Below are 21,365 nucleotides of genomic sequence, written 5' to 3'. Positions count from 1 at the left end.
CTGCTGTGAAGTCAAGCCGCACGATCACTGCCTGACCGATGGGTAAACTGAGGCACGGGGCCCAATCTAAAGCCTAAAGAAATGAATGGAAAGACTCCAGCAAAATGCGTAGCAAACCCTAAATGAATTGGCCAAGGCTCCACACGGTAGCATGTCAGTTGCAGAAAAAAACGAATAGATGTCAGGGATGCCGGTGCCTAGCAGACTGCTGGACCCACTACTCCCAAGCCTATTAAACAAGAACAAAGTCCCTCAGCGTCCACAAACACTGTGTCACAATTACAGCTGAAAAGCAACGCCGCAGATTGCAGTGAAAACGTCGGCCTAGCTTCCTGGGGCTCGGGAGGCTGAGGCCCAGAGCCAAGGCCTGCCACGCTTTTTATTTATTATTTTGCGTCCCCGCCATGCCGAGATGCCAGCTGCGTGCTGCACAAACGCAGCTCAGAAAGCCAGTCCCTGCCTGGAGCGCTAAGCTGCTTGCACAGAATTAGGCACGCAGCATGTGAGAGAGTTCTGATGCTGAGTGATTCTTCAGATGTGCCTTTGCACCCGGTTGCATGACTTTAGCCCGTGGTTGCATGGGCGGGGGGGAAAAAACCCCGACGCAACCACAAGAAAAGCTGATATGGGTGAGAACTCAGCTTCACAGCCTCGGCCAACGGAAACGCGTTTCAAGTGAAGCCAGAGGCGGAACTGCCTATTTTCCCCATAGCTACTGGAAGAGGAAGCACCCAGAGATGAAACTCTTCTTTACAGGAACTTTCCATTCCAAACTGATCCGAGCGACACGCAGCCCCGTTGAAAGCCATAGCGACAAAAAGAGCGAGGGGCCCTTCGTCATGCTGGCACAGAATCACCAACCAATGGCCAAGGGAGAGAGACAGCTCCCAAGCAGTCTGCAAGGCTTTTGCAAAGCTGATGTTGTCTCTAACCTGCCCCCGCCCTTGAATGGGCTTCATGCAGGTGCTGCGGGTGATCCTTGCAGTCATGCAGGGTTTGTCAGGGTCCTAATGTGAAACAGCAATTCTAAGGCATGCTGGTTAAACCTGTATCAGGTGATCATTTTTGGAAGCCTCTATGCCAAGCTGTCCCAATCAGTATGGGGAAATGAGGGAGGTAACTAATCAAGTAGATAACAGAGTAGATTGGAGATGTATACAACACATGTCAGCCAAACACATTAATAGATTAATTAAAGGGACCACTGTCATCATCTACTCTGACCTCCTGCTTAACAAAGGCCACAGGACTTCCTTGAAATCAGTCCAGTTTGATCTTATTAGATCCTGTCACTGCTTATTATTATTTATGGAGGCCCCCACCAGAGATCAGGACCCTATTGCGATCGGCAGTATTCAGATACAGAGCTCGGATGGGGCTACACAGGTTTGTACCAATTTAGCTAAACCAGTAGGGGGAAAGAAGGTGTACTTTGGTCAATGCAATCCCCTAGTGTGGGTCTAGTTATCCCTCTAGGTGCAAGTGTGTAAAAAGGGGTTGACTACATTATTTTTTCTATCGATTTAGATAAATCGCTGGGACAGACGAGGAGACAAGCCCTAAGAGACAGACCTTGCGTGGAAGAATTTGCACTCTGAATAGACGAGGCGTGGGAGAAAAGGAAGTATAATTATTCCCATTCAATAGTCTGCAGCAGATGAAGGAACTGAATGCAGGTTTCCTGAGTTCCCAGCCCTGGGCTTTAACAATACCCCACCCACCATCTCAAAGTGCTTTCGTACAAACTCTGTATGCTAACTGTATAAAGCTACCCTATCACTTTCCCCATCCCGGAGGGTAAAAGCATCACACAACAGCAGAGGCTTGGACTGGAGGAAGAACACTCTACCCAATTGAAACTAGAGCAGCCTATTAAGTCCTGGGATGGTGGGTGGAGCCTACCAGAACAACAGAAGGCCAGCCCCTCAGCTGTGGGAGGGACCACAGACCCCAGAATTTCAGAGATTACAGGGGGATGATAAAGGGGGATGGGGGTTGCAAATAAGGGATCCAGTGGGGAGACAGCAGAGAACCCTGGAAAATGATCCAAGAAGGAGGCCCAGTGCACACTGCCCTGAGGAACTCTGCCCAGGTGCAAACATGAGCAAGAGATGGGGAAAAGGCGGCACAAGGCAGCACGTAACTCACTTGAAATTAAATTTTCCCAGGAGCTACTAGGTTATTGTGAAAAGTGCCATCAAACAGTTAAAGTCCCAGGCCAGCAGTTTTACATGTCAGCCAATAGACCACACCTTTCGCCAGGCAGCACCCCCTAGCATCATGTTGCTGTAATGGGGCATTGTTGAGTCAGCCGGAAGACTGCCCCACTGAACCTCAGACATGCACGTCTCACAGGGGCAGCATTTCATAGATTCCAAGGTCAGAAGGGACCGTTGTGATCATCTAGGCCGAGTTTCTGTAGAACACAGGCCATAGAACATTCCCCAAATTATTCCTAGAGCCCGTCTTCTAGAAAAACAGCCAATCTTGATTTTAAAATGGTCAGTGATGAAGAATCTCCCACAACCCTGGGTAAATTAGTCCAATGGTCCATTGTTAAAAGTTTACGTCTTATTTCCAGTCTGACTTTGTCTAGCTTCATCTTCCAGCCACTGGCTCCTGTTATACCTTTCTCTGCTAGCCTGAACAGCCCATTATTAAATATTTGTTTAACCCACTATAGACTGTAATCTAGTCACCCTTAACCTTCTCTTTGTTAACCTAAATAGATTCAACTATTTGAGTCTATCACTCACTATGAGGCAGGTTTTCTAATCCTTTAATCATTCTTGTGGCTCTTCTCTGAACCCTCTCCAATTTATCAACATGAAGTTAGTTTGACAGGATCTATTTTTCAACTGTTTACCCCCTTTTCCAGATCATTTATGAATATGTTGAATAGGACTGGTCCCAGTACAGACACCTGGGGGCTATCACTATTTACCTCTCTCCATTCTGAAAATTGATCATTTATTCCTACCCTTTGTTTCCTATCTTTTAACCAGTTACCAATCCATGAGAGGACCTTCCCGCTTATCCCATGACAGCTTACTTTGCTTAAGAGCCTTTGGTGAGGGACCTTGTCAAAGGCTTTCTGAAAATCTAAATACACTATATCCACTGGATCCCCCTTGTCCACATGCTTGTTGACCCCCTTCAAAGAATTCTAGTAGATTGGTGAGACTTGATTTCTCTTTACAAAAACCACGTTGACTCTTCTCTTCCCCAACAAATTATGTTCATCTATGTGCCTGACAATTTTGTTCTTTACTATAGTTTCAACCAGTTTGCCCGGTACTGAAGTCAGGCTTACCAGCCTGTAATTGCCAGGCTCACCTCTGGAGCCCTTTTTAAAAATTGGTGTCACATTATCTATCCTCCAGTCACCTGGTCCAGAAGTTGATTTAAATGATAGGTTACAAACCACAGTTAGTAGTTCTGCAATTTCACGTCTGAGTTCCTTCAGAATTCTTGAGTGAATACCATCTGGTCCTGTTTAGTTTATCAGTTTTTTTCCAGAATCACCTCAACTGGGACAGTTCCTCGGACTTGTCACCTAAAAAGAATGGCTCAGGTTTGGGATTCTCCCTCATATCCTCAGTCATGAAAACTGATGCAAAGAATTCGTTTAGTTTCTCCATAATGGCCTTATCATCCTTGAGTGCTCCTTTAGCATCTCAATCATCCAATGGCCCCACTGGTTGCTTAGCGGGCTTCCTGCTTCTGCTTTACTTTCAAAAAAATTTGCTATTACTTTTTGAGTTTTTGGCTAGCTTTCCTTCACATTCTTTTTTGGTCTTCCTAATTATACCTTTATACTTCATTTGCCAGAGTTTATGCTCCTTTCTATTTTCCTCACTAGGATTTAACTTCCACTTTTTAAAGGATGCCTTTTTGCCTCTCACTGCTTCTTTTACTTTGTTGTTTAGCCACAGTGGCACTTTTTTTGGTTCTCTTACTATGATTTTTAATTTGGGGTATACATTTAAGTTGAGCCTTTATTATGGTGTCTTCAAAAAGTTTCCATGCAACTTGCAGGGATTTCATTTGGGCACTGTACCTTTTAATTTCTGTTTAACTAACCTCCTCATTTCTGTGTAGTCCCCCTTTCTGAAACTAAATGCTACTGAGTGGGCTGCTGTGGTGTTTTCCCCGCCACAGGGATGTTAAATTTAATTATATTATGGTCACTATTACCAAGCGGTCCAGCTGTAGTCACCTCTTGGACCAGATCCTGTGCTCCACTTAGGATTAAATCAAGAATTGCCCCTCCTCTTGTGCGTTCCAGGACTAGCTAGCTGCTCCAAGATGCAGTCATTTAAGGTGTCAAGAAACTTTATCTCTGCATCCCGTCCTCAGGTGGCATGCACCCAGTCAATATGGGCATCGTTGAAATCCACCATTATTTTTGAGTATTTTATTTGTATAGCCTTTCTAATCTCCCTGAGCATTTCACAGTCACTCTCACCATCCTGGTCAGGTGGTCGGTAATATAGCCCTACTGCTCTATTCTTATTATTCGAGCATGGAATTACTGTCCATCAAGTTTCTATGGTACAGTTTGACTCATTTAAGATTTTTTACTTCATTTGATTCTATACTTTCTTTCACATATAGTGCCACTCCCCCACCAGCACGACCTGGTCTGTCCTCCCTTTATTTTGTATCCTGATATTACTGCGTCCCATTGATTATCCTCATTCCATCAAGTTTCTGTGATGCCTATTATATCAATATCCTCATTTAATACGAGGCACTCGAGTTTACCTATCTTATTACTTAGACTTCTAGCATTGGTATATACGCACTTCAAAAACTTGTCACTTTTTAGCTGTCTGCCGTTACATAATGTAATTGAATGGGACTCTTTTTCATTGGACTGTTTCTCATCAGATCCTGCCCGTATTTGATCACTGTGAGCAATCAGAAGTCCTCATTTTACTATACAGACTGTTTCTTTCTGCTCGAGGGTGACCAGATGTCCCGAATTTATAGGGACAGTCCCGATTTTGGGGGCTTTTTCTTACATAGGCACCTATTACCCCCCACCCTCTGTCCTGTTTTTTAAGACTTGCTATCTGGTCACTCTGTTCTGCTCTGAGTCCCTTTATTTCCGGCATCTCTTCGCTAAGGGCTATTGTACTCAGGACCTCTCTAGCTCAAGCTCCTACTCACTGATCTGCTGGTGCACAGACTGAGTGCTCCCCCTAACGGAAGGAAGTGCTTGCTGCTCTCCTGATTTCTGAGGTTCCAGCAGTAGAGGCTGCTAGCTTAATGCGGAAGGACAATTTCCTTCAGGCAGCAGCAGGCCTTCTGCCAGCTTGTTGCATGTAGCTTAAGCCACCGAATTTTGGCTTGTGGGGTGAGCGCATGTCTCGGGGCTTTGTGGGAGGTCAGCGCAAAGCTCAGTGCTTGGTGGAGGCCGTGCAATGGCATTTTAGGGTCACTGCTTTGTGGGGTCAGTGTGTGTCTCCATGTTTTGGGGAGGGGGGGGTCAGTATGTAGCTGCTCCTTGTTTTATTTGATTTTACCTGCCATAGCAGAATGAAACCAGTGCGCAAAGGGTATAGAACTGCAGTGTCAACGTACCCTCAGGGCTGAACCTCACGGGCCTGGGATGGATTTTCATGCTTTTGAGGGTGAGGAAAATTCCTGCTTGCTAGGGAAATAACATTTCCTACACAAAGCAGCATGTGCACTAGCTCTGTCACTCGCTCTCTCCATTCCTTCCTTCCTTTCCAGCTCGCTCCTTTCTCTCTCTTGGTCCCCCTGTGTAAGCAGCTCCCAACAGGCCTGACAAACTCACTACACCCAACACACTGCTTTCATGGTATTTAGCCCTAACTGTTGTCATGTGCGGTGACTGATAAAAGCTTATGTCCGACTGGACACATAATATTTAAGGCCATCTGTGTGTGGGTGGAAATATTGTTTTAAATACTGAAAATATTGTTTTAAAATCTGTATTCTCCATTCACTGAGGAAAGCCTTTGAAGAGCAGGGTGTGTTTATGAAAGCTTGGTTCCTGATGGACTGAAAACCAGCTATCTCGGCAAAAGACTGACTCCTTCGGGGTGGGAGAGGAGGAAAATCTACTTTATTATATAGGAGAGGTAACTATTGATAAATGTAGCCCCAGATTTGCGTTTTATGTTTTTGTTTTATATGTAACCATTTCTGTTTCCAGTACCTGTATTCACTGTCTCTTAATTCTTAGCCTTTGATAATAAACTTGGGATTGTTTTCACTATATCTTACAACTCGGATGTTCTAAAGAACCTGATCCTGAGTTGTACCAGTCAAGCTGGATGGATGCTGTTCCCTTGCGCACAGGTGGTAATCAGGTAGTAATTTCTGAGCGTGCCCAGTGACAAGGTCCGGATTCTACAGGGGGACAATTTCAGAGGGGCTCAGGGGCACCTGCTGTTAACCTGCGAGTCAAAGTAAGGGCTGGCAGAGCCCAGGGGGCTACCAAACCGCACAAGCAAATCTGCCTCTAGCTGGAGGATAACAAGGTGACTCACAGCCCCGCCCACCCTGAGCAAGTGTAACAGACGGTACGTCTACACTGCAATAAAAAACCCATGGCACCGAGTCTCAGAGCCCTGGTCAGCTGATTGGGCTTGCGAGGCTAAAACCAACAGTGTAGACGTTCAGGATTGGGCTAGGGTCTGGGCCCTGAAATCCTCCACCCTCGCAGTGTCTCGGAGCCCGGGCTCCACCCCAAGCCCGAATGTCTGCACTGCAGTTTTATAGCCCCACAGCCCAAGCCCTGTGAGCAGGAGTCAGCTAACCCGGACCAGCTGTGGCCCTGCTGCGGGTCTTTTACTGCAGTGTAGACACAGCCCAAGATACACCCAACTAGACCCTGCTTCAGGTTCCCCGGGAGCCACAGTGAGAGAGACAGTCCTCAACACTTTCACTGTCTGCGGGGGGGTTAGGCTGCTAGTCAACCCGATTTGCACGTGCATTAGAGGCTGCTAATTCCGCCGCGGGGGTGTCCTGTTGCAAAAGACGGTTTTGAATACTGCCTATTTAGGAGCTAACTGGTGGCAAACATGGAAAATTCATTAAGCGTCTGGGAACGCGTTCTCTTCCACGGCATTCCCATCCACTTACTCAGCCGGACCTCACGCCTTGGGGGGAGATTGGTTTTTCGATCTGATTCACAGATAGGGATAGAGAGAGGTTTAGGTTCTCACAGGCTTTCCAAACAAGAGGCAGCCTGTGCCAGACGCAGCCTGGCATTTGCCGCTCCGAAAGGAATGCCAGACACTTTGAACTAGACAGCTAGGGCTGCGTTCTCATCAGCGCTCACCCGCTCCTCAGGGTCAGGCTGAGTCGGCGGGGAGAAAGAACAGCTACTGTAAGGAGCCCGGTTGCCAACTTGCGAGGCAGCGCATGTGTATCCGAGTCAGCCCTGCACTGGAGTGAGGGGCGGACTCTGCTGCTGGAGACGGCATCTGCTGCTGGAGACATGAAAGCAAGAACCTGGCAGCTTGTAGCTAATAAAGATAAAAGAACCCTTCTTAGGGGAGTGTTTATTACTAGTATTACGGTAGCCCCTGCTAAAAGAAAAGGAGGACTTGGGGCACCTTAGAGACTAACCAATTTATTTGAGCATAAGCTTTCGTGAGCTCCAGCTCACTTCATTGGTAGCCCCTGCATGAGCCAAGTGGTCCCATGGCCATTGTATGGGTGACCTGGAGCTCGTAATTACATTCTGCTGTCCTTCTACTGTTTCACATGGCGACTGTAATTCTTCACTTCCTGTCCCAAACCGTTGGGTACAGTTGTTGAGCGCTGTTAGCTGGTGGGTTCTGCCTTAGAGGTGGCTGCATTTCAAGAAGCTGGCAAACTTTTGAAATGTGTCCTGGGGCCCGGTGTCACATAAACCTGGGGTGGTAGCCGGTTTCTGGTGGAAATGAAGTGAAATGCAGTTGTGTTTCAGGAATGTTTTGGGGCAGGGGTGAACCCCAAAACTCAAAGGGAGCCCTTGGGATATGGAATTGGATGATATAAATACGGTGACCAGATGTCCCAATTTTATAAGGACAGGCCCAATATTTGGGGCTTTGTCTTATATAGGCTCCTATTACCCCCATCCCCATCCCCATTTTTCACACTTGCCACTTTCACCCTAGGTATAAATCACACAGCCTGGAAAACCTGAACGTGGATACCTCTCCCCTCAAAGAGAAACCATCCCGTCAGGCAGGGTTCTCGCGTAGAAATTCAGTTCACACTGGACTTGTCTGTCCAGCCCCAGCGAGTGGCCTGAGTCTGGGATTTGTTGAGCAGCTGCAAAAGCTCAGCATGGCTCAGGCTCAAGCCCTAGATGAATAGACTCCTATAGCATGTTTAACCAAAACCATTGTAACGAGCATGAAAAAATTATGATGTGCTATTAAGACAGCGACCACCCTGCAAAAGCAGAAGCCTTGAAGAGCCTGGACAAGAGGTTTATAGACCTCCGTGGGACATACACCCAGTGCTAACATCACAGGGCCCCGTGAGAAGGAGCCCCTTTCAGGAGAGCTCTATAACCTATGTCCCCCCAACCCCTCCATTAGCCATCCCAATGGACGCTTTGAAGCTCAGTGAACTTTTCCCAGTGACTAGAAGACAACGCCGGTGTCCAGACCCCTGACCAACAATCATTCTCTTAGTGAAACAGCTTTAAAGGCTCTTGTGAAACCTACTGGATGGGTATCGACGAGGACAGGCGCTGAGTAGGAGAAAAGCAGCATTATCCCCATTTTACAGATGGGGAATGGAGGCACAGAGAAAAGAAGGGTTATATTTTCAAAGGTCCCCTAAAGGATTTAGGAGCTTAAGGTCCATTTTCAATAGTGAATTAGGCCCAGATCCTCAAAGGCACTTAGAGGCCTAACTCTCATTGGCCTCCTAAGTGACTTCGGGCAAGCTTTTGAAAAGTATTTAGGTTGATTCCAATGGGAGTTAGGCACCCAAGTGCTTTTGTAAATCCCACTAAGTGCCTATCTGCATCGGTAAGCACCTAAATCACCTTTAACATCAGGCCATAAGTCACTTTTGAAAGTGGGCCTTAGGTTCCCTAAGTCACTTGAGCATAAAGTTTTCAAGAGTGCCTAGGACAAGGTCACACATGATTCAGTGGTAAAACCTGACTTGAACCCAGATCACCTGAGTCCCACCTTGACCCCTCCTAAGACCTGCCTCGCTTTGTGATACCTTGAGGAACGTGCTACGTAGCCTCTCACCGAAACACGAGTCTCATGCCGTAATGCAGTCAGTCAAATCATTGGGAAATGCATCCTTTGATAGCAGCCCAAACTCTCACACTGAAGCTGGCTGTTGTGACAGAGCACAGGAATAAGTCTCACATGCGTGGCAGCTATTTACAAAGCAGCTGCCCGAGGACTAGAAACCACATCTCCAAATTCCCCCCTGCGACATTTTGGGCCTTTCTGAACCAGGCTGTCATTTAATAATTTTGAAAACAAAGTCGACTGTGTAACTGTGAATTCCCTGACAGTAGCAGGGCAAATCCAGCTAAGGTGTTCTCATGCCAGAGAAACCTACGGAGATTTGGCTGGGTTGCCAGATCAGAAAACACAAAAGACAGCATAAATTAAACTGTCCTGCTGATCCATGAATCTTTGTTCTTGGCTTAATCTACCGACATAAAATTGAGGGAAGTGACACATCTTTGGCACCGTGGCCCAGTGTGCTAGAGTATATACTTGTCTGTATCAAATGATGGAGAATGAAAGCAAGTGAAACATCAAAGGGGCAGGTCAGGGGAAGATGGAAAACAATTATTCTCATTAACTGTACCTTTGACTCACGTGAGACGATGGGAGAGATAGATGGTTTTAATTAGGAAAACAGAGGCAAGCCAGGGAGAGAAAACACCACACCCACACAGGAGTTCTTGTCCCTGCCTAGCTGCACATGGGCACACGCAGACATGGGCGCAGGTTTGATACTCACACGTCCTTGTACCAGGTGGGCACAGACCTACACACAAATGTAACCACAACCACCCACTTGGCCAACACCCCAGGGATTGACTCAGGGACCTTCAGGGCTAAAAGCATGTACTACCAGTTGAGCTAAAGTTACTTGGGGCTGTAACAGACTCATATCCTCACTTGAACCTGAGCATTTTAGTGACTCCTTTAAACAAACTCAAAGTGAAGGACACACAAGGAAAGCAAAGCCGGACCTCTCCTGCTCAGCCCATGGCAGGAAGCCGCCTGCCTTCAGTAAGCACTTTGATAGGCTCCAGTTAAATGTTGTTCCCCTTTGAAAAGACCCTTCTGAAAATCTGTTGGTCTCTTGGGTGGGGGTCACTGTAGCTTGTTTGAAAAATATTATGAATCTATCTGAGACAGACTGAGAGATAGTGTCCAAAGTTCTCTGGAAAGAATTAACGGCCCGGCTGCTGGAGCAGCTAAGGAAGGGGATGCGGGCAACGAGTTCAGAGCTGTATGACCATATGACTAGACACCTTGGCACTCCCCCTGGGTAAGCTGGGCACCATCCCTGCTGGTCAAGTCACAGCCCTCCCTTTACTATCCAAGCACAATCTAACTCTCCTTTCTCTCCAGTCTCTGCCCCCTGAGTTCGGACGCACGCCCTCTTCTACCTAGTCAAGTAATCACCCTACCCATGTACCAGCTAAGCCCATAGCCCCCGTCAGCTTCTAGCCTCTCACAAAAGCTTACCTTGATGAGGTAGCATTAAGCAGCAGTAACTGTTTATATCACAGGGTGCTCACTAGAGGCCCTAACAGAAATCAAGGTCCCACTGCACCAGGCCCTGCACAAACACCATGAACGCACGCCATCCCCAAAGAGCTGACAATGTAACTAGACAAGACAGACAAAGCTCTCTGATTCCCCTTGGCTAGGCAGGGCATTGGGCACACAGTATTAGCCAAGCCCGGAACTGGAGCCAGATGGCCCGTGTGCCATATCAGTGCGTGCACCACAAGGCTACGCTTCCCCTCTAGTAAGAACAGAGCTGGGGAGACCAGGCCCCCAGCTTCCATTTCCAGTTCTGCCACTGACTTGCTGCACGAGCTTCGGCAAGTGGATGAATGCCTCTGTGCTTGTTTCCCCAGCCGTAAAGCGAGGATCGCTCTAGCGCAGCAGCCCACGCCTGTGTTGCGAGGCTTGCCTTACAGGTGTCTGCAAAGCACTTCGAAACCTTCCACTGCACAATGCTCCCTAATTATCATTACCCCCAAAACAAAGGACCAGAGACAAAGGGCTAGATTCTGACCTCAGTTACACTGGTGTCTAGCAATAGGTGTCTAGCTGCAGGAAAGCCAACATCATTCCCCCTGCTTTACACCAGTGTAACTGAGGTCAGAGCCTGGGCCAAGACATGGGCAAATTGCAAGGCCTCGTGGTCCCTAAAAGTCTTTTTAAAATAGCGATCATTTTGACGGAAGAAACCGCGCAAAGCAGAGTCACCCATGCCACTTGCACCCGCAGTGCAAAGCGTCGGTGGCTTAATCCTCAACTCCCTCAGGAAGCGGTGCTGTGCAAAATCCAGCAAGTCGCATTGCAGGGGCTGCAGCCTGCCGCTCGCACTTCACCAGCTTGGCAGGTATTGTTGTTGATCTTTGCAGCTGTTGGGTTTCTTATGAATTTGGAACACCCAGGGTTGGATGCAGGCAGTGAAACCGACACAGTAATTTCATTTCTCGGTCATAAATGAAATGGTCTGTAAAGTAAAGTCGGGTGTTTAAGCCAGACTGAAAGAATTAATTGTTCCAGTGGGCAATGTTAACAAGAGGACTAAATGTGCCTGAGATTAATACCTAAGGGGTCCTTGGTCTTTTCCTTCCTCACTGTTCTGTATTTTTAATGTTCAGTGCCTGCTTTGGTCTACAGCTGTGTGGTCTAGTGGTTAGCACGTGGCAGCAGAGCCATCATTCCTGGGTTCTGTTTCTGGCGCCGCCATTAACTCCCTGTGTGGCCTTGAGCAAGTTGCTTCAATCAGTCTGTGCCTCAGTTTCCCCATTTGTAAAACAGGGATTGCAAAACTACTTCATCCCAGCCTAGGTGAGATTTAATTCAGCAGCATTTGTAAAAAGTGCTTTAAGCTCCTTGGATAAAAGGTGCTGTGGATGTGTGAAACCCAGAACAGAACCCAGCGAGGGTGCGGCACAAAATAGCATGCTGCTGGAATCACTGGAGGGGTGAAGGGTTCAGACCCTCGTCCTTAGACTGCCAGAGCCTGGTCATACATGGGGCTTAACACGAACTGCCATAGGGAATCAGACCAGAGGGCCAATCTAGCCCAGTTATCCTGTCTCTGACAGTGGCCAGTACCAGGTGCTTCAGAGGAAGGTGCAAGTGTACCACAATAAGTAGATGTGAGGTAAGGTGCCCCACATATTAAATCTCATCCTGATCCCTAGTAGATATCAGTTTAAGGCCTGACGCATGATGTTTGGTATCCTTTCTGGAATTTTCATCATAATTAATGATGAGAACAAGACTATCTAGGGTTATCCATATCAATAGCCAGTCCCTTTTTGAATATTGCTAAATTCCGGGCCTCAACAACTTCCTGTGTCAGTGAGTTCCACAGTTTCATCCCCCCCGATGTGAAAAATTATTTCCTTTCTTTAGTTTTCAAGATGTCACCCTCTATTGTTGTTGAATGTGCCCTGGCTCCACACCTAAAGTTTCCCTTCCAGAAGGAGCTGGGTGAGCCTCCTCACTTGATTACGTATCATGTCCTGTTAACTGCCTGTGCCAAGCAAAAGATGCTGTCCCACAACGAGAGAGACAGATCTAAAGGCCAGGACTCTGCCTTCATGGGGACATAGGAGTAGAGCTGAGAAAACAACAGATTTGGTAGTTTGGAGGCTTGAACCGGGAAAAAAAAAAATCAATTTTTTTCGTCCAATCAAAAAACTCAAAACAAACCAGCAAAAATCATTTCAAATCCACCAAAGAACTTTGAGTCAACTCCAAATAAAATTATTTTTTTCGAGTTTTCCATTTAGATTCAGCCGTGTTGGGTGATTTTCACCCTTTTTGTGTTTGTGTGTGAGGAGGGATGGGGTTAAATTGGCCGAATTTGAAATCAAAACAAACTCTTTTGAAATGTATTTTTCCAATAGAAGCCATTAGTTGAATTCAACCCACATTAGAATAATAGTTTCAGGCTCGGAAAAATGCATGTTTCCTTGAAAAAGTAAAAACCAAAAATTCCCCCGACTCTCCCCCTGACCTTGGGAAGATGGCATGGAAAGATCAGGCTAGGACCTACACACTTGGTCCTGCCACCTGCTAGTATTATGTCCTCTTTAGCCTGTGTCTGTCCCCTTGGTATCTAGGCTTGCTCTGTGCTCTTACCTTTCATCGAAATGCTCCCAGTGTGCCTCAGAAATGTTACTAGCTGATGGTGCTGGTCACTGATAGGCCCCAAACAAGCCTGAACGGCCCCAAACTTTGCTGGGCTTCAAAGCCAGGATGCAAATGCTGTAGCTGCTCGAGTCCATCTCTTTAGCAGAATAAATAATATTTACTGGTAGAGTAATAATAGGACAGCAGTGCACGGAGGCTCCAGCTGAGATTTGGGCCCCTTTGTGCCAGGCGCTGTACATACACATCGCAAGAGACAGTCCCTGACCCAAAGATCTTACAGTGCAATTCAAGAGAGACAAGTAATCATGTAAGGCATCATTCCACACTTCCCAAATAGGGAAGTCTCATTATGTCCATTTTACAGATGGAGAACTGAGGCATGGGGAGGTTAAGACCCAGATCCTCACAAGGTATTTAGGCACCTAACTCTCTGGAATCAATGGGAATTAGGCACCTAAACACCTTCGAGGCTCTGGGCCTAAGTAACCTGCTCGAGGTCACATGGGATGGGAAGTCTAAGGCAGAGCTGGGGGGCTTTTGAGTTCCAATCCAGTGCCATAACCGGCTTCTCTCACCAGTCACAAGAACCCCAGTAGGAAAGACTCCAGGTGACCAACTCCCACTCTAGCCCAGCTCAAACAGTCAATCCTTAGGGGCCTCCAGGAGTCTAAGATCAGAGATCTTTCTGCTGGATGCAAGTGATAGCAGTTGTTGTAAAGTGATGAGTTATCAATTCCTGTATTCTGGCCCAAGTCCTAGGAGAAGCCTTTCTTCCAGACTCATCAGCCCAAAGCAGGAGACAATACCTCTTTGTGAATGGGCATACAGCTACAAAGGGCTATACGGCATCCAAGAAAAAGAACCAACCAACCAACACTGGGAATAACTGCGGATATTGCAATCTCTCCCCCTTCCCCACCCATTTAATAGATTTAATTTATTTTCCAGTGAAAAACAACTCCACTTTGATTTGGGGGTGGGGGGGAAGAACTCTGACAAGTATAAAAATATGAGGGGCATATTATCCTAAAAATATATATTTTTTAAAGTAAATGGGAAACTTGGGGAAGGGGAAACTTTAGGCAAGTTCCTTAAATCAGCCCCCCAGTTCAGTTGTATTCCCTTGGAAATCCTTGCAAAGAAAAACACAGGGAATGAAAAATTTGGTTTTCATTAAAACCTTGCCTGTAAGGGGTTCTGTAGTTTTCAATGGGTCTTTGATTCCAATGGATGATGGAATGTTTTCAGAACATTTAAAAAATGTTCTCCACCTTTCTATCTTATATCTGCAGAAAACTACACTGGGTTTAAGGGGAAAAAAAAGCCCATGTAGTAAAGTCAATAGAAGCAGAGTGTGTTAAATATAAACACGGCACCGTTGCCTTTATTTACCCTGAGGTTTTATTTAAAATATGATATTTTCTTGTGGCTTTGGAAATATGGTAGATGATCCAAACTGGGGCTCTGAGGGGAAAAAATGTGGAAAATGTGGGTAGAATTTTTTTTAAAAGGTGAATGTTTCACTGAGTGTGTCAAAAGATGCCAAGTACAGCAATGCACCCAGCCTCAGAGATAACTTGCCATTTCCAGTGCGCTGACCTCCCTTTAGTCCACTTCCAGGTTCTAGTTACGAAGGAAGTTTAATATAGATCACGGTCTATGGCACACAAATGGTCTTTGCCTTGGTCTGAAGAGATTGTTTTATTATGGTGTAGCTATAAAACAGCACCTTAGCCATACTGGCTAAATAATAATGCTCAGTTCCTATGGAGCAGAATCTACTCCTGGCTGCAGAATTATGGTTTTAAATCTCAGGTTTCATTTATTGCCCCTAAAGTATGTTTCTAGCCCATATGGTTGTAAAGATAACCTTTAAAATGTGAACTGACGCAGTAATGTCTGCCAGAATTTGCCCATAGCCTGAAACTGTAGGTCTAAGGGGTGTGACTTGCGGTCCAAGATCTGGTCAGGCTCCCACTGCTAGTGGCTCACCAGACTACTGGGCAGGAATCCAGACACTGAGTCCCCCATGTGATTTAAACCTCCTGAGTTCGAACAGAGCTGAGGTGCTGTCCCAGTCTTTGGACCCCTAGGTGCACTCTGGGGATGCGGACCCCCACTGAGAGCTGCAACCAGGTGACCCACCTGCCTAGCTCCTGGGCTCAGTGCTGGCCCCTCAGACTCTCCCTGGAGCTTAAACACACATTCCCAGAGCCCCACTAAAGGTGTGGGCCGTCTGGGTTACAGGTCAGCTCTCTCAGCGGGCACGTGGTAGAAGTAGCATAAAACAGAGGGACTCTTTGCACATTATTGCTCTTCACTTAATCACACGAGAAATGCACAGACCCATATGAAAACAATAAACCCTCCACATGGTTCCCCTCACTCTAGCTCACCCTTCCCTTGGGTGTCTTTGGGGGATCATTCGAGTTGAGGTAGGCAGGGTTCTCCTCAGCCATCCTGCAGCAGCTGCTCTCATCTCATGCTGGTCAACATGGCTGAAAAGATCAGCTGCGGGCCTTTTATAACCTCCCAGAGCCTCTGTCAGGTGACCTCCTGCTCAGTCCGAACAGGTGACCTCGTTGCGAGGTGCTTTTTCTCCTGACAAGCCAGTTCTCCCGGTTGGGAACTAGTGCATTGTCTAGGGTGGTTGTATTTCAGGAGAGGGCCCTCCCTTGTCAGCGCTGCACCACTGTCCCTTGAAATTTCAGTCCAACATGGAGGCAAAGAGACCACAGAGAAGACAACTAGACCCCACGCTCCATATGGAGTCTGCAGCTTGATAGAGATACATAGCTCGCAGAATCCCTTCGTTGTCCTGACAAAAGTTCCCCATTTGCCCCCTTCATCACAAATGGGGGCCAATGGACTCCATGAATCTGTGGCTGCAGAATGTTGCATTTTTCCAGGATGTCATGGAATTCAGCATTTTTGCCATGCAATGGACCATGCGCTGCAGTCAGGTGCTTGATATCTTGTTGTCGTTTCCCTGGCTTGCTGGGACCTACCTACAGCTGTATTTTGCTGTCCAGCGTTCCACATGAAGGGAATTCATTGAATTACCGCTCCTGTTCCCTGCATTCTCCTACAGAGCAAGGCAGGGGCTTGGGAAGCCAGGGGTGGTATCCAGTATGCAGCTTGAAGTGTAGGCTGATCTGCACCCAAGGAGAGCTGGGTGGGCGAACTGTGGATTTTCAGTTTGCTGGCAATGCGGAAGAATCGGGGGAGAAAATTCAGTTTGGATTGAACCAAAAGCAACTTTTTAAAAAAAAATTCAGCAAATCGAAAAGTCAAACAAAAAAACCATATTGGATCAAACAAAATGTTTCATTTAGATTTTGAGCCATTTTAATTTTTTTAAAATTAGAAACAAAATTAAAGGAAATTTTTAAACAAAAAGTCATTTGACATTTGAAAGGTTCTTTCTTTTCTCCCCAATTTGACAAAACTGACAAATTTGCATCATGCTTCAGTGTCGCCTAATTTGCATTTTTCGCAGAAAAACAGTTTCGGTTGAACAATTTCACTCAGCTGTACAGCCAGAGCCTAGGAAACCAAGGAGGAGAAGTAACTGCAGCTGGCTACGGTTTCCTCCTTCCCCTTGTACACATGGGTGAAGGAGGTTCTGAGCCAAGTCTGAGCAGATGACAACCAAGGCCCATGGATCAGAGCCATCTGGAGAACATAATGAAAACAACTGACTGAGACCACATCTATACTAAAAGGTTAAGTCAATCCAGCTTAGGGGTGTGACAAATCCACGCCCCTGAGCAACATATTTAAGGCAACCTAATCCCTGGTGTAGATGTGGTTAGGTTGACAGAAGAATTCTTCCATTGACCTAGCTACTGCCTCTCAGGGAAGTGGATTAACCAGTGATGAGAAAACCCCTCCTGCTGCTGTAGTGAGTGGGTACACTGAAGTGCTACAGATGGGCAGTGTAGACATAATCTAAGAGCATGCCCATGATTAGTGTCAGTTATAAGCCGTAGTTGGGGGTAGGGGAGGAGCAGGACAATTGGAACAAAGTTTTTTCCATGGAGACAGAATGAATCAAACTTGCATCAGAATGTAGGCATTGCTGCAGGATTTAAAAGCAGCTGCTACAGAATTTGGTCCCATTGTGCCATGGAGTCCATGAAGCCCTAGCTATTATCCACCGCTAACTCACTGTGTTCCAACCAACAGCTTATTGTGTAACCCTTCTGCCAGGTGCAGCCAGCAGCAACCAGGGCCGGGGTACAATATCTAGGGGCTCCTCTCCATCGATAAAACACAGAACCGGCTCAAGCCCCCACCCAGCAACCTGGGAAATTTACACACCACCCCTGGGCGCCTCGAGAGGCAATACTTCCCCACTCGCAAGCACAGAGTCTAAGTATAGAAAAGAAACATTTCAATAAAAGGAGGGAAGTAACTGGGGGTTAATTTGAGAAAACACCGCAAACAGGGTTCATAAACATAAACCATGAGCAAAAGACCCACCCCCAAGTAAGCTGGGCAGTGTCCTTTTCCCCTCAGGTTCTTAAGTCCAGCAACCCAAAAGTCCCTTTCATGTGCCTGACCCTTCTCTGCACCCCACTCACAGTTGCTGTCCTTGGTCAGTGCAGACCCAGAGTTCAGAGGTGCATCTGCAGAGTTCATTGCCCACCCTGGGTAGAGGGGAGAGTAAAGAGGCTCCTTACTCGCTCCGCTGCTCAAGCACTTGCTTGCTGCCCCTCTCTGTGGGGCTGTGCTCTGGCCCTCTCCGCCCGCCGTCCTGCTGGCTGCTTGTCACACCTCTCTGCCAGTCGCCCAGCTTGGCTGCATGCTGCACCACTCCACCTCACCAGCCACTTGCTCACCGGCCAACTATCAATCAGTCACCTTCTGCTACCACCTGCCTCTCTGCTGTGACCTCTGCACATCAGTCTCTTAGTAATTTTCAGCTCTTTGCAGGCAGGGCAGTAACACAGCCCCATCTCACGTGATTTCAGTTCTCAGTGATTTTTAGCTCTTAGCAGGCAGGGCAGAAACACAGTCCTACCACAAATGGTTGCAGCTCTGATTGAGCAATTAAAATAACAAAGTGGCTCCTAATGAAGCATATTTATCTCTATTCTTTGAACCGTGGGGAGGAACAGATTAAACCAGTCTAGGAAGGACCCTTAATGAGCATTTGCAGCCTCCTAACTGGGACATCTAGCCCCACCCCTCTTACTTTCACAAGGCTCTGGCATTCAAGCCCCTGGCTAAATGAGGTTCTTTCAACTGAGAGCGACCCCCTTATTTGGGACAGGTTATGCACAGTCCTGCTTTCCTGTATATCTACAATAATTACAACATTGGTAACCGTATTTCACTACCCCTACATTCAGTACTAAGGTGATTCGTAACCCAACATTAGCCAAAGTTGATCACTTTGACCCCGCTCTGTCTGCTGAATATGTAAGCAGAGCAGGAGCAAACTGTATTTACATACACACCCAAAGTCTCTCCCCCTCCCAGCTAGCTGTCAGGGAAGCATTCATTCAGCCCCTGTTTACAATGGTGTGAACAGGGGCATTGGGAGCTATCTGGTAGGTGGACCCCAGAGCAATATTTCCCCAGCCAGAATGGTAACTGCAGAACTATGCCACCCTTGGGTGAAGAATCCATCACCAAGAAGGCCCAGGGGAAAGTACCTCCCCCTGCACTCTACATGCTGTTGGAATCTCTCCGCTCAGTACCAGCCTCACCACAAACAAAAGGGAATTGCTTGCTTTCACAGCCTGCACCACCCACCCTCTGAGACATCCTGGAGCACGACTGCATGTGAGATCCATGGATTTCATGTGACTTTGGACAGTACGTAGAGGGCAAGAAAAGCCACATTCCTCCTTCCCTATCACCAAACGGGTGTTCTTTGTGCCACATTAGTGTCACATAATGGGGCCGGGGTGGAGGGCAGCCCAATCATAACAAAAGGCCGCACCGTGTCTGGGTTGCATCACGCTGCATAAAACATCACAACGGGTGCCTGCAACCCCGCGACTCCATGCCACGGATGGGGGCTTGAGCTAGCATTTCCAGCACACATTCCTTTGCTAGCGGGTACCGGGCTAGTCTGCATGCAGAGAACAGTACCTGTCCTAGCCCACCGGCCTGATAGCTAACCACACTTTTCTCTCCTCAGCCAAATCAAACAGAGGTCAAATGGCACAGAGTTATCAAATGTGCATTTCAGGGGGTTTAGCCGGTGCCTAAATATTTGAACGAACCCAAACAAGTGGCATTCATTCCTGTTCCTGCTCCAACCCTTCCAGAGGTATTTTCATGCAAATACCTGACTGTGCATTTGGTGAAGCACCTACCATCTGATCCAAACCCCATGGAAACCAGCAGAAAAATGCCCACCAGACCCCCTGAGGCAAAATCATTATGGTCAACTCTGTTTTCATTTAGTCCTTCCTCAGGCACTGTGGCGTTGACTGCCCTGGAAGGCAGCCTGATCCGATGGACAAGGCACCAGCCTGGGAGTCAGGACAGTTGGGTTCTGTTGGTCCTCAGCCATTGGCCAACAGTGACAACTGGGGCAGGCTGGGATTCACCAGCGTGCACCCTTGGGCACTTGCACGGGCCTCCATCTCCTGACCTTTTCCGTGGCTACTCGCTCCAATCTGACCCAACCGTCCTCCATCTTGACCGCCATTCAGCCGCACCATCCCCGAGCAGCATGGGGCCTCGGGCATGCAGAGCAAGCAGAGCTGAGCAGCTGGGATTGGGGCAGCGGGGGGGGGGCACTGGTAAGTGGCCAGGATGGTCCCAGGGGTGGTGGGTGAGGGGCTGGGAATGAGCCCTTGGTGGGGTGAGGGGTTGGGGACAAGTGGTGATGTTGGGAGGGGTGTGTGAGTTGTGAGCCTGTGGGAGGAATGGGGGAGGGTGGGGGTGAGTGGTGGGGCAAAGGGGGAATGTTGAGTCTGTGGCTGGTGGAGCTGAATTGCTGAGGGCTGTGGTGAGCGTCAGGGGTGCTGGGATGTGGGGGGCCTGTCAGGATAAGTGGGGGCTGGTGGAGGGTTGTTGGGGTATATGTGGGGTGGGAGGGGCATTTGGGAATCTGTGTGTAGGGTGGGGTATGGATGGGATGGGATGGGAGGAGTGCATTCAGAGGTCTGTGCGTGGAGCAGGGCGAGAGGGGTATTCAGAGGTCTGTGTGTGGAGCAGGGCGAGAGGGGCATTCAGAGGTCTGTGCGTGGAGTAGGGCGAGAGGGGCATTCAGAGGTCTGTGCGTGGAGCAGGGCGAGAGGGGCATTCAGGGGTCTGTGCGTGGAGTAGGGCGAGAGGGGCATTCAGGGTCTGTGTGGGGCAGGGCGTGTGTATGGGGTGGGGGCTCTTTGCTGTTGAGTTTACGGAAGCTGATGGCCCCTGGAACAGTCTTTACAAACCTTATACCGAGCAGAGGCAGAAGGGAGAGGAGAGTCTTCCCTGCTCGCAGACAGGGACTGACCACACCCCTACGCGGATCCTGGAGGCATGCACTCACAGCTGCCACAATAAAGAAAAGGGGGGAGAAAAGGGAAGGAAAAGGAGACAGAAAGGTCTGGGTGAGCAGAGGGGCACTACCCACATGCCAGGCTGCTCTGAGAACCTGGCCGGGAGATGGCCAGCCCTGCAGTTTAAGGGCTGAGAGACTCAATTTAAATTCAGAACTTGTAGACGGGTCTAAGTGTAGATGACTTGAAGGGGACCAGACAGGAGAAAGCAGGGAGTCCAAGACAGAAGGCACCAAGAGCAGCTCCCAGTCCCCCAATTTCCACAGTGCACAGGGGCCCCAAATTCTTTAATCCAGGCCTGCTCTTGGGCAGGTTCACTTAACCTCTGTGCGCCTCTATTTTCAATAGGGATTATGATACCCGATTTGCAAAGCGCTCTCTAGGCTTGGACTGTTTAAGATCTTTGGAGCAGCCACCGTCTTTTGCGCCCATACAGTGCCCAGCACAATCCCAGTTTGGGGCTTCTATGTGCTGCGGT

The sequence above is a fragment of the Eretmochelys imbricata genome, chromosome 19 (genome assembly GCF_965152235.1).
Source record: "Eretmochelys imbricata isolate rEreImb1 chromosome 19, rEreImb1.hap1, whole genome shotgun sequence".
Taxonomy (NCBI): domain Eukaryota; kingdom Metazoa; phylum Chordata; order Testudines; family Cheloniidae; genus Eretmochelys; species Eretmochelys imbricata.
This window is presented reverse-complemented; position numbering follows the sequence as displayed.